The sequence below is a fragment of the Cricetulus griseus genome, chromosome 6, assembly GCF_003668045.3.
Source record: "Cricetulus griseus strain 17A/GY chromosome 6, alternate assembly CriGri-PICRH-1.0, whole genome shotgun sequence".
NCBI classification, from domain to species: Eukaryota; Metazoa; Chordata; class Mammalia; order Rodentia; family Cricetidae; genus Cricetulus; species Cricetulus griseus.
Genome location: NC_048599.1, coordinates 73,134,636 through 73,148,104, shown reverse-complemented (window position 1 = coordinate 73,148,104; position 13,469 = coordinate 73,134,636).

The window sequence follows — 13,469 nt, the reverse complement described above, 5'->3', positions numbered from 1 at the left end:
CCTATGGGAGCAATTCTCATTCAAACCATAAGCAGTATTTATCAGATTTTTTCATCATAAAGTTAACTTTTGCCTCATTTCCTTTTTGAGACTATATGTGTTGAAAGAAGTCACTTTGGATAGCTCACAGTGAAAAAAATAAAGTGTTACCTATAATCCCAGTGATGGGGAGGCTGAGCAAAAAAAAGGGGGGGCAAAGGATGTAGCTCAACCTTACAGCAATGTTCAAGGCCCTAGCTCCAATTCCCAATGACAGATTTTTTTTTTCCAAAACTAGATTTCTGTGTCATCTCTGACTGTCCTGGAACGCGCTCTGTTGACCAGGCTGGCTTGAATCACAGAGATCTGCTTTAGAATAATCCTTTAACACACTGTGAAGATTTATCACTTGGATTGGTTTAATAAAAAGCTGTCTGGTCAGTAGCTAGACAGAAAGTATAGGTGGGACAACCAGACACAGAGAACTCTGGGAAGAAGGAGGGAGGAGTCAGAGGAGTCATGAGCTAGGTGTAGAAGAAGCAACATGAAGTTCATAGATTGTAGGGTCTAAGCCCAACCACAGAAGGTTGAGCTGGGTCCAAAGAAGAGAAAGTGCATTCCCAGCTTCATAGATTCCCAGAGATAATCAGACGCAGCAGGGAGTCTAGTCAAGCAGGAACTCATTTATTACTGAAGGGACCAGCTTCCCTTTTGGCAGCAATAATGGCCGAAGGTCCTAGACACTAGAAAGTCAGATGCCTACCTCGTGACAAGGAAACAATCAGAAGTTAGTCACTAGAAAGTCAGATGCCTGTCTTGTGACAAGGAACCCATCAGAAGTTAGTCACTAGAAAGTCAGATGCCTGCCTCGTGACAAGGAACCAATCAGAAGTTAGCTGGTGGCGCTATGCTTTATGGCTCTGGGTGTGCTTTACGGACAAGCGCACAGCAATGATGTAGAGAGCATAGCAACCACCCTGGGAGGGCCTATGGACCATAACAACCAGTTGACCAATCAACACAGGGCAAACCATCCAAGCCTGGAGGCACACCAATCCTGAGCCTGTGCATACCCCTAGACTCTCCCCTTAGGCTGCCCTATAAAGATCTGTATGCAGCAGCTTCGAACTGTCTTTTCTAGCCATCCGCCATGGCGGGTGGGTGAAAGACCCGAGCTAACATGGGGTTAGCTCGTTAAATTACAATAAAGCCTCATGCAGTTTGCATCAAGCTCTCGAATCTGCCTGGTGATTGGGGTGATCGTAGTCGTGGCCTGGGACCCCGGATACTTGAGTTTTCCGGGGGTCTAACATTACCACACAGCAAACACTGTTTAAAGGAAAAAACTGCACAGTGGGAAAACAGCCAGCCAATGGTTTTTAAAGGTCAGCTTACCACGCACGTAGGTGCCCTAGGCTTTACCTAATGAACACAAGCTGTTCATGTAGCAACCTCATCTAGGCAACTAATCATCTTTTTTCATAAACAACTCAGGACTCACCCATCTGACTTCCCCTGAGCGCCATCTTTGACAGGCTCATGTGTTCTACAATAGATAAGGTAAATGAGCCTTGGGGAAGCACAGAGATCAATAGAAATGGGTTAATTTAAGTTGTAAGAGTTAGTTAGTAGTAAGTCTGAGCTATCGGCCAAGGATTTATAATTAATATTAAGTCTCTTTGTCAGTTATTTGGGAACTGGCAGACAGGAAAGAAAAGTCCAGATCCGCCTGCCTTTGCCTCCCAAGTACTAAGATTAAAGGCATGTGCCACCACCTCCCAGCCCCAATGATAGATTTTTAGAAGCTATTAAATAAGAAATGGTTTGCACCAGAAACAATTCTAGGTATTTCTCCTTACTTTCCTTTAATCAAAAAGCAAACAAAAAACAAAATAAAAAGGTTAGATATGGTGGCATGTGTCTGTCATCCCAGCACTCTAGAGGCAGAGGCAGAGGAAGGAAGGTTGTCCATGAGTTCAAGACCAGGATGAACTACATAGTGAAGCCTAGATGAGGGAGGCGAGTATAGGAAATGGTTTAGTTATCTGGGACCCGACTAGGTTTAGACTATGAACCCTCTCCCCACCTCCTCCCAATTCTAATTATGTGCTTAGCAGCTTAGAACCCTCACCTGCCTGTACTAGGCACACATACCTCTCCTAACATTGCATATGGCTACCTGTTGACAACTTAGGACCCTCTCCACACACACACATCTGCTTGAAGTGACATATACACCATATTCCAAACAACTGGGCAAGTTTCCTCTCCCCTTGGCAACCATCAAACACAAATAGTTTCTAGTAGATCATACTCTGATTATATCTAGGTATAAGGGAATGTTTCTTTGCAATAATGCAAACTATGCCCTGTAAGCGAACATTTAGGGGATCTCCTATTTACCATCTTATGCCTATGTATAATTGGGCATGCATCTGCTTAAAATCAGATGCATTATGGGAAGGATCATAACAGTAAAAGTTATATAACTGAAATCTATCAATCAAAATAGGGAACAGCCCACATTATGTCTTTTAGTAACCAACCTCTCCTTCCTTTAGACCCTGTGAAAGAGTCTCGACAGAGTGACCTGCTGTCTGTGTATTTCTTTCTGATCTTCACTGTCACTTTGTTCTTAAATGAAGTTTCCTTGCTGCTTTGAAATTTGTGTGTGTTTATTTCAGTTTCTTGACTAAGATGTCCATAACCTGGTGTTCCAGTATGTTTTCTGTTCTATTATAATCACTGTGACAAAAAAAAAGAAAAAAGAAAAAAAAAAACACCCCTGGGGTGGGGGGGGGGAAGAGCTTATTTCTTCCTATACTTCTAGGTAACGGTGTATTGAGGGAAGTCCAAGCAGGAACTAAAGGTAGACACCTGGAAGCAGGCTTACTGGTTTGCTTTCCATGGTTTGCTCATCCTGCTTTCTTCAACAACACAGGATCCCGTGCCCAGGGGTGGCAGCATCCACAGTAAGCTGGGCACTCCCATATCAATCAATAGAATGCTCCCACAGACACACCCACAGGCCAGTCTGATGGAGAAAATTTATTAAGTAAGTCTCCCTCTTCCCAGGTGATTGTAGTTTGTGTCCCAGTAACAAAAGCTATCCAGAATACTGGGAACACTTGGCCCAGATACCCACTTCTGTCTCAAAAAAAAAAAAAAAACCTAACAACACAAAAACCAGCTAACATTTATTATAGAGATTATGAAGGACATTCCTACAAAGGAAAGAATTTTGAGCTAGGTCTCTAGCCTAGTTTCTTTTGGTAAATTTTTGATATAAAAATGATAAGCTTGGGCAAATTTAAAGATTTTTGAGTAAAAAATCAAAAAATTGTTTATTTTTTTCAAAAACAATGACATGAGCTATTAATTGTCCAAAAGACCAAACCCATGTGTAATCCATCTTTAAACACCATTCTACCTGTGCATGGTAGCACATGCCTTTAATCCCAGTACCTGGGAGGCAGAGGCAGTCAGGTCTCTGATTTTGAGGCCAGCCTGATCTACCGAGTGAGTTCCAGGACAGCCAGGGCTACACAGAGAAAATAAAGACACTATGGAATCCCTCCTAAAGTCTCCCTCCTATTGTTCATATACATAGGCATCCATGCGCATGTGTACATATACAACATGCTTGTTTCCTTTTGATTTTGAGTTTAAATACATATATTACATGCATATATGTATCACAAATATAATAATACATGTGTTACATGTATGTTTCTTATTTATTATTTAATAATTTCATACTGTACACAAAACTGTATACAATTGTGATCATATCCACTACCCTTCCAACTCCCCCAGTAGACTCCTCTCCCAACTTTATGTCCTCTTTTATTTACAATGCAGTCCAATTAGTTCTGCCTGTTGGCACATGAACATGGGGCCATCCACTCCCTCAGCAGCTGTCAACAGCCAATAGCTCCTTTGCTAGAGATGGGACCTCATAAACTTCTCCCCCATGCTGCTGTTGGTTCTGGGGACCAGTTATCTTGCTACATATCCTAGGCTGGCCTCAAACTCTCAACCCTCTTCTCCTCCATAGTGCAGTGTATTCGGATTTTTCTTTGGGCCTACAGCTCACACAGAGACTTATTAAATGAAAGCTTGGCCTTAGCTTAGGCTTGTTTTTAACTCACTCTTATAATGTAAATTAACCCATTTTTATTCATCTATGTTCTGTCACATACTACCCACCTTGCTTCCTCCCTCTCTCCTCCTATCTCTCACGTGCCTAGTTCCTCCTCCTCCTTCCTCTCATTGCCTGAAAGTTCTGCCTATACCTTCCGCCTCGCTAACGCCTATTCAGCTGTTTATTACACCAATCACAGCAATACACCTTCACACAACATTTCTCCCTTTTGTCTAAATAAAGGAAAGGTTTTTAACTCTATCATAGTAAAACTATATACAATTTATAATAAAGTCTTTAAAGAAAGAGTAAAGTGATATAAAAATAAGTTATTGAAAGATGGGAAATGCACAGGGTATCTGGACCCTGCTTTGTTGCCTTAAAATTTTTTAAATGCTAATGTACAAAAAACAATAGATGCTGAGAGGAGTTGGATTATGAAAACTACTAAATTAAAACAACATATATATTTTAAGAATGTCTTAACAACAAAATGGAAGTCAAAAATATGTTGCATTGGGAAAGAAGCTATGCCTTTATTTCTACAGGAAACAAGAAGTTATGGTTCAAACTTAATAGAGATCAGATGTGATTGGGGGAGTAATCCTGAAAATCTTGGCTACAGACATGAATAAAAAAAAAAACAGAACAGGTGACATTTATGCTGATCCCTCTACATGGGAACAGCTGTGATACTGGATGAGACATGATAAATCTTGTTGGTTACAAAGTTCTCATGACTTATTGTAACATGCCATCTTTCCACATAGCATGTGTGGAGATTTATACTTTGATTAAATAGTCCAAAAAGATTGATAAGGTTGACAGATGCCTTTTACCTAATCCAACATAGAACAGAAAATCATCTTTAGCTGACTTGCACACACCACACATTCCATACTTGTGTTATTGCAGATATATATGTTACCTTTAAAAGCTGCATGTTTTCACACACCAATAAAGACAAGTAGCCCAGGTGATCCAGCCTCACAGAATGTCTCTGTTGCAGTTTCCTCAAAATTCTGCATCCAGAACAACTTCAAAGCTGCCTGCTAAGATGGTCCTGCCTCATACTACTCCAGCCAATACTCACATTAAGCTCTACACTTTCCCTTCACACAGAGACTAAACAAAAAACAATACAGCTAGTTCTCCCAGGACTTGACTATATCCGAGTTTTCTCAGGGTCCTGTAAAGATGCTGTCACCCCAAGACAACAGGAAGCAGTCTAGAGAATAAGACACCCATATTCCCAAGAGGTAGAGTAAGTGGTTCTTAGTTCGATGGGTTATGAATGGTTGTCATCATTTAGGGGGATTGATTGCAAATTGCTACTGGTCATAGAAAAGGAAGGAAACTAAGCAATGATTCAAGGATCTTTTTCTGAAAATAAAAAGGGGGTATATGGGTATGATAGGATAAAAGGGCAGATTGTTGAATCTACTTATAGACTAAAAAGCATCTACTATGATTTTTGTATATTGATATAAATTTAAGGTTATTTTTGTTAAACTTTATATATGTACAACATATATAAACTCTTGTTTAATATATTGTACATATGCAGCTCATTTGAAAGTGTAATGTAAAGTTCTGGTCCTTAAAAACTATTATTATAAACCATTAGGATAATTAAGAAATGCAGTTTTAAGCCGGGCGTTGGTGGCACAGGCCTTTAATCCCAGCACTCGGGAGGCAGAGGCAGGCAGATCTCTGTGAGTTCGAGGCCAGCCTGGTATCCAGAGCGAGTGCCAGGATAGGCTCCAAAGCTACCCTGTCTCGAAAAAAGAAAAAAAAAACTAAAAAAGAAATGCAGTTTTAGTAGTTAGTCACCTATATCAATCAAACTTGAAGTCATATTAGGTATGTTTTCAAGGTCATACAGAAATACATTTTAGATATAGGTTGTCTTCAAACATTTCCAAGAACTACAGAGTATGGCATTTAAGATGTTTTAATAACATAAGGCTTTTTTTGACAATGAGGCACATCTGCTCCTGGCAGCACCAATTTACTTCAGAAAGGATGATGGGCATCAAAGAACCTCCATATGGAGTTTGCTTCCCGTGTGACAAAGGTAGCCATTTGGACAAGAAACTGTCCTTGCCTCAACTGCTGACAGTATGTTATCCAAATTGTACAAATAGGACACAAAAGAAAGTGACTGCTGAACTTTGCCAAGACAAGGTAGGGCAGTCCTTCATGGTTCCTGCTTCAAAGAAAAGTCTGTCAAATTTCATAGCCCTGTAGGCCAAAGATGGATGCCCCCAACAATGCAGAGGAACCTTGGGTGACTTTCACCCAAGTGATATGTCTCCTTCATTTCTATAGTTTTGGAAGTTGTTTACTCTACATTTCCTGATTGTTCAAGTAATATTTTATCCTTCTTGGGCTCTGATGGAGATGAAGATGTGATAGTTATAGTTTTACAGTTTCCTTGTTACCAAATTCAAAACAGAAACTTACAAAAGAAATGTAAAATTTAAAAACATAAAAGCTTAAATTGTTTATCCAAGAGGTTTTCAGGTCTAAAAAGATATTTGTAAGCCAGGTGGTGGTGGCACACACCTTTAATCCCAGCACTCAGGAGGCAGAAGCAGGTGGATCTCTGTGAATTCAAGACCAGCCTGGTTTACAAAAGTTAGTTCTAGGGACAGCCTCCAAAGCCACAGAGAAACCCTGCCTTGAACCCTACCCCCCAAAAAAAGATATTTGTAGGGTGGTAAAACAAGTTATGATAGAAAATGTTTTAGGTATAAAAGTTTGGACTCACTAAGATAGGATAGATAATACAGTACTTTCTCTGAATTTGGCAAATGTATATGGACTAAACATTTTGAATGTAATTCTTACCTAATAATTGTTCTTATTGCATATAGTTTTACTATATTAAAGTTAAAACCTTTCCTTTTTATTTAGGCAAAAAGGGGGAAATGTTGTGGGATATTCATACACTGTGTAAAGATGTATTACTGTGATTGGTGTAATAAAAAGCTGAATGACCAATAGCTAGGCAGGAGATATAGGTGGGACGTCGGGGCAAAGAAAAATCTCTGGGAAGAAAAAAGGCAAAACACCAATGAGACATGGAGGGAGTCAGACATATAGAATGAAAGAAAGATAAATGCAGATTACTAGAAGCAGGTTGATTTAAATTATAAGAGCTAGTGGGACAAGCCTAAGTAAGGCTGAGCTTTCATAATTAATAATAAGTCTCCATGTCATTATTTGTTAGCTGGCACCCCAAAGAAAAATCTGACCGCAGTAGTTGCTATCTGATGCTGGGAAGATGATCCAGTGTTTCTGGCACAAACACAAAGACCTGAGTGTTAGGGTCCCAAAGAAAACCTGGGCTCACCAGTACCTGTGGCTCCACCCAGCACTTCTCACCTATCCCCCTACCTCCTGGTTCCTATTTCCTTCGCCCACCTTCTCTTCCCTATGTAACTCAGTCATTTTGGTTACAGGGCCTCTTGGCTCCCAGCTAGCTCTGTTCCTGGATCTCTTTTGTTCTCCTAGCTCACTCCTGGCCTCTTAGTACTAGGCTCTTCTCTTGCCTTTTCTTCCCCCTCCCTTCCTCTCTCAATACCCTCCGGCCCCCAGATAGGTTCATTCTGGACCCTTCCAGATGCCTCTGGCTGTGTTCTCCCTCATTTCTACAACAAAACCTTCTCAACAATACCGTAGGTGTGGGCATGTCCTCATTTTCATTTAGAGTTCGAATCCCAAGTATCCAAACCCTGGAACTGTGTGGGAGTGGGAGAAGATTGTCTCAAGGCCTTACTAGCTGTCAGTCTACCTCCAGATCCAATAAAAGGTCCTGTGGAGGGTGATAGAGCAGGACATCTAACATCTTCCTCTGGCCTCAGTTCATGGTTATGCACATACTCATTTACATATGTGTATACACTATCCCCATATATCACACATACACATACAAACACACACACCAAAAAAACACATTTACAGATAATCATCTTCAAACATACAATTTTCACTCATTTCACTCATTTATTTCACTTTTTCTTTTCTTTCTTTCTTCCATTCTTTTTTTTTTTTTTTTTTTTTTTTTTTGGTTTTTTGAGACAGGGTTTCTCTGTGGCTTCGGAGGCTGTCCTAGAACTAGCTCTTGTAGACCAGGCTGGTCTCGAACTCACAGAGATCGGCCTGCCTCTGCCTCCCAAGTGCTGGGATTAAAGGTGTTCGCCACCAACACCCAGATTTCACTTTTTATTTATTTTTTATTTTTTAAATTTTTTTGAGACAGAGTATTATGCAGCTCTGGCTGTCCTAGAACTCACTATGTAGACTATACTGACAGAGATCCACCAGCCTCTGCCTTCCCTGAATTTAAAGGCATGCACTACCACTTCCAGTCCCACTCACATATTTTTAAGTAAGATTTATTATTATTATTATTATTATTATTATTATTATTATTATTATTGGTGGTGGCGGTAGTGGTGGTGTGTGTGTGTATGTATGTGTGTGTCCATGCACATGAGCACTGTTACACATGAAGGCCAGCAGAGTGTATCCAGTCTCCTAGAATTGCAGTTACAGTTGTGAACTGCCCCCCATGTGTGTGCTGGGAACTGAACCTGGGTCCTCTGGAAGAGCAGCTGAGCCATCTATTTGTGTCTACTATTTTCTTTTTGTGATCTTGCAAGTTCTGCAGCTTACACAGCAACAATCACACATTAGTTTCTTTTCTGTCATTTCATTTAAAGGATGCTACTTGTAAGTACTTGCGACTCTGAAAGCTCATTTATCAAACAGGCTTTTCTATCTTGCAGTTACTCTAGCATCTCCCTTTGACAAAAAAAAAAAAAAATACCTAAAGCACTGTACAATTTTTCATCAGAAAAGCAATAAAACCAAGTCATCCAATTAGCAAAAGCCTCTTCCTAGTGGCCCAGTTTGCTGGAAGAAGCACTTACTGTAAGGTCAAAATGTTTACTATTGTCTTTAAAAGTGTTGAAAACATTTGCCAAGACAACTTGCATTTGTTGGTTTTGAATTCAACAGTCAGTCAAATGATTAATATCTAAACCGAAAGCAGAATACAAAAAAAAAGGTTACTTAGTAAATATTTATTAGAACTGCTTGTAAAGCCACTACTTAAAGTAGAAACGTGAGCTTTATCAGAAACTGAAATGTTCAGGCACTGAGGCACCCTGTGAGAGCTAGCTGCTGGCCACATGCAGCATGAATAAAGTCCACATCTGGAAACTGGCCTCACAGAGCTTCCAAAGCTCAAGAAAGGAAAGGTGACATCATCCACTCAGCTGCACCTTACCAAAACCTCAGAGATAAGTCTTTATTTGAGTTTGTTTTTCTGGTGGTTGTAAATAGGATGGTTGCAACAGAGGTATCCGATTGCTTCTCTCTATGTCAACTTCGAGTTCAAATTTAGGAAGCTGTTCTTTTCCCTTCAGAACATGTTGTACGAATTTAACAATGATCTTCTAGGCCATAAACACATTTTAACAGATCTAAGTTTTGCCTCAGTTGTTCTTTTTCACATTTCCTTCTTGGGACCAGGTAGAAGTCATTGTTATTACCACAATCCACTGGGAACAAAATACCTTAACCAGAGCTGGGATTTGGGAAAGAATTTCCCAAGAACAACATAGCATTGGTTTTGTGTAGGAATGTGTGCATGTGTGTGGGGATGCATGTTTTGGTTTGGTTTGGTTTTTGGTTTTTCCAGACTGAGTTTCTCTATGTCGTGGAACTCACTGTGTAGACTAGCCTGGCCTTGAACTCACAGAGAAAGGCCTGCCTCTGTCTCCCAAGTGCTGAGATTAAAAGTGTGCACCACTACACCCAGCAACAATGTGTATTTTTATTATGATTATTTAATTAAAGTATGTTACTTTGCCTAACAAATTCCTAAAGGAGTAGTTAGTATAAGAGATAGGAAAGCTTTTCAGGCCAAAGAAGTATGAGGGGGTCTTAGGATGAAGCTCATTTGGCAGAGTGCTTGCCTAGCATGCAGGGGGCCTGTATTTGATTCCTAACACGACATAAAAAATGGGAACACAGAATACTAATAATAACAGCACTTGGGAGGTGGAGGAAGGAAGATCAGAAATTCAAGGTCATCTTGTCTGTGTAGTGAGTTTGAGGCCAGACTGGCCTTCATGAAACTCTGTCTCAGAAGACCAAAGAAATTGGGAGGAGATGAAGTATGAAGAAGCACTTAGAGCAGAACAAGTGAGAAAAACAGTGTACCCTCCCACACAGTAGAAATAATTGGTGGGAAGGGATGACTTTTTTTTTTTTCCAAAACAGGGTTTTTCTGTGTAGCTTTGGAGCCTGTCCTGGCACTCACTCTGTAGACCAGGATGGCCTTGAACTCACAGAGATCCACATGCCTCTGAAGAGATGACTTTTGAGGAGGTATGAAACCAATGGGAGAACTTACACAGGGAAATCCCTGTTTTTAAAAGGCTGGAGGAGGGATGGAGAGACGGCTCAGTGGTTAAGGGAACTGGCTGATCTTCCAGAGGACCTAGGTTCAACTCCCAGCACCTACATGGCAGCTCACAAGTGTCTGTAACCCCAGGATCCAGCACCCTCACACAGACATACACACAGGCAAAACACCAATAAAATACAAATAAATCTAGAGCTTTTTGACAGGAAGTCTGTTTCCCCTGTTTCTCAACTTGTGTATGCCTGATCTCAGGCACATGTCTGAGCAAGGGATTTGAGCTAGGAAACTGTCACTAGGAAACAAGGTGACAAGAAGCCAGAGTCCAGTCTTTCGGCTACTTTCCTGTGGAATATAAATACTGACTGTTGGGGAAAACTGTGCTTTGCCCTATTTCTCAGTGAAGATTAGGCTCTCAAACATGAAACCCTGAAAGAATCACGTCTTGGCCACGTGGTGCAAGCCTTTAATACCAGCAGTCAGAAGGGAGGGCAAGAGGATCTCTGAGTTTGAGGCCAGTCTGGTCTAAAGAGTGAATTCTATGCCCACTAGGACTGCATAGGGAGACACTAATCTCAAAACAAAACAAATGAATAATCTATATAAATGCAAATATATATTTTCTAAACCCAGATAATTATTTTGTAGAAATTTATGCCTAAATATAACTTCTCGAAGCTTATATTTACCAAAACTTATGCTCTATGGAATACTATGCATAGTATTATTATCATTTAAGAGATGAATAAAATTTCATTTTGAGGTAGGGTCTTACTATGTAGCCAGGCTAGCCTTGAACTTGCCTTCTATCCCAGATTAGACTCAAATGCAAGACTCCTCTGCTCTATACTCTTGAGTAATGGGTTTAAAGGCAATAATACCCAACTAGCTCAAGAACTAACTCTTAGCCAGGTATAGATAGAGGCACATGCCTTTAAACCCAGCACTCAGGAGGCAGAGGAAGGCAGATCCTTCTGAGTTTGAGGTCAGCCTGGTCTACAGAGTGAGTTCCAGGACAGCCAAGGCTCGGTTACACAGAGAAACCCTGTCTTTAAAAGAAACCAAGAAAAAAAAAGAACTCTTACTTTTAAACATAATAGCACATGCCAAACCTTATTCTTTGTTAATTAGAATATTAATGAGAACTTAAGGTGAACCATCCTTCCTCTGTGTGTGTGTGTGTGTGTGTGTGTGTGTGTGTGTGGTGGTAGTGTTTTCTGTAGCCATCAGTAAAAGGGTAAAAGGGTATGAACCAGTATTTCCAGAAGTTTGAGTTTGTTTCTGTAACACAGTTTAATCCTGGTCTATTTTTATACAAACCATAGGGAATAAGAACTGGGAAATGTGTCTCTAAGGTCACATATTAGAGTAAGGTTTCTTCTTTTTTATTTTTTTGATTCAACAAGTCCTTGAAATCTTTGTGAGCCAAACATCGTACTAGGTACTTTGGGAATGCAAAATAAGGCAAAAATCTAATTTTAGGTGTGTTGTTTAAAAAAAGAAAGAAAAGGCAAACTTTAACATCTTCCAAATATGACTTCATTTTTTTTTAATCAAGCACCTTGAATGTGGTAGGTTTTTCATATATTTATAAATGTATTTCTGAATTTATTTTTAGCCCAGATTAGCCTTGAACTTGTGATCCTCTTACTCAGCCTCCAGAGCACTGGGATTGTGGGCATGTGCCATCATGCCCTGCTATATTGCTATATTTATTAATGTTGAGTCATATATGTTCTCAGGTGGAAGTTATTATCATCCAGAGAGGGAGGAATGGGGCCAATTATCAATTTCTGTAATGACTATGTGTGATACAAGTCTCACTAGTATGGAGACATACCTAAAATATAAATAGTTACAGTGAGTGACTTAAAAACACTACACATTACACATGCCACTAAATGTCACTAAAAACCTTAAGTGGCCAGCCTACAGACTGTTATCAATGTCTTAAAACTTCCTTTAAAAATAATTACACAATTTTGACTAGTTTTTAAATTATTTCTTTCTGTTTTTTTCCTTTCTCCTTTGTGTGTGTGTGTGTGTGTGTGTGTGTGTGTGTGTGTGTGTGTGTGTGTGTACATGCTTGAAAAGCCAGATGTTAGGGTATCTTCCTCAACTGCATTCCCCACTTTTTTTTTTTTTTTTGACAGGATCTCATTATGTAGTTCTTCTGGTGACTGTCTGGGAATTGACCTCAAACTCACATGATCTGCCTCTGCCTCCCAACTGCTGGGATTAAAAATATGTAACACCACTCCAAACTCTCAACCCCCCATCTTTTTTTTAAGACAGGATCTGTCACTGAACCTGGAACTCACCATTTCATCTTACTAACTAGTCAGCAAGGATAGGTTGGGCAGACAGGCAGAGACAAGAGAAAATTGAGTGAGAAAAGAATAGGAGAATCCCAGGGCCAGCCAGCCAGTCACACAGCAAGACACGAAAGAAGAAGGAAAGATAAAATACACAGAAATAGAGAAAGGTAAAAAGCCCAGAGGCAAAAGATAGATGGAATAATTTAAGAAAAGCTGCCAAGAAACAAGCCAAGCTAAGGCCATGTATAAGGAGGAGGAGGAGGAGGAGAAGAAGAAGAAGAGAATAAGTCTTTGTGTGATTTATTGATGTATTTGGGATCTGCGTCCAAAAAAGCAAAAGACCAAAGTAGAAAAAAAAAAAAAAACTACAAACAAGTGTTGCTTTTGTTTATGCTGCATTTGTTTAATTATGTAAAGATGTGTTTTCTTATAAAGATTTTATTTATTTATTATATATACAACATTCTGCTTCCATGTATATCTGCATATCAGAAGAGGGAACCAAATCTCATAAGGGATGGTTGTGAGCCACCCTGTGGTTGTTGGGAATTGAACTCAGGACCTCTGGAAGAGCAGTTGATGCTCTTAA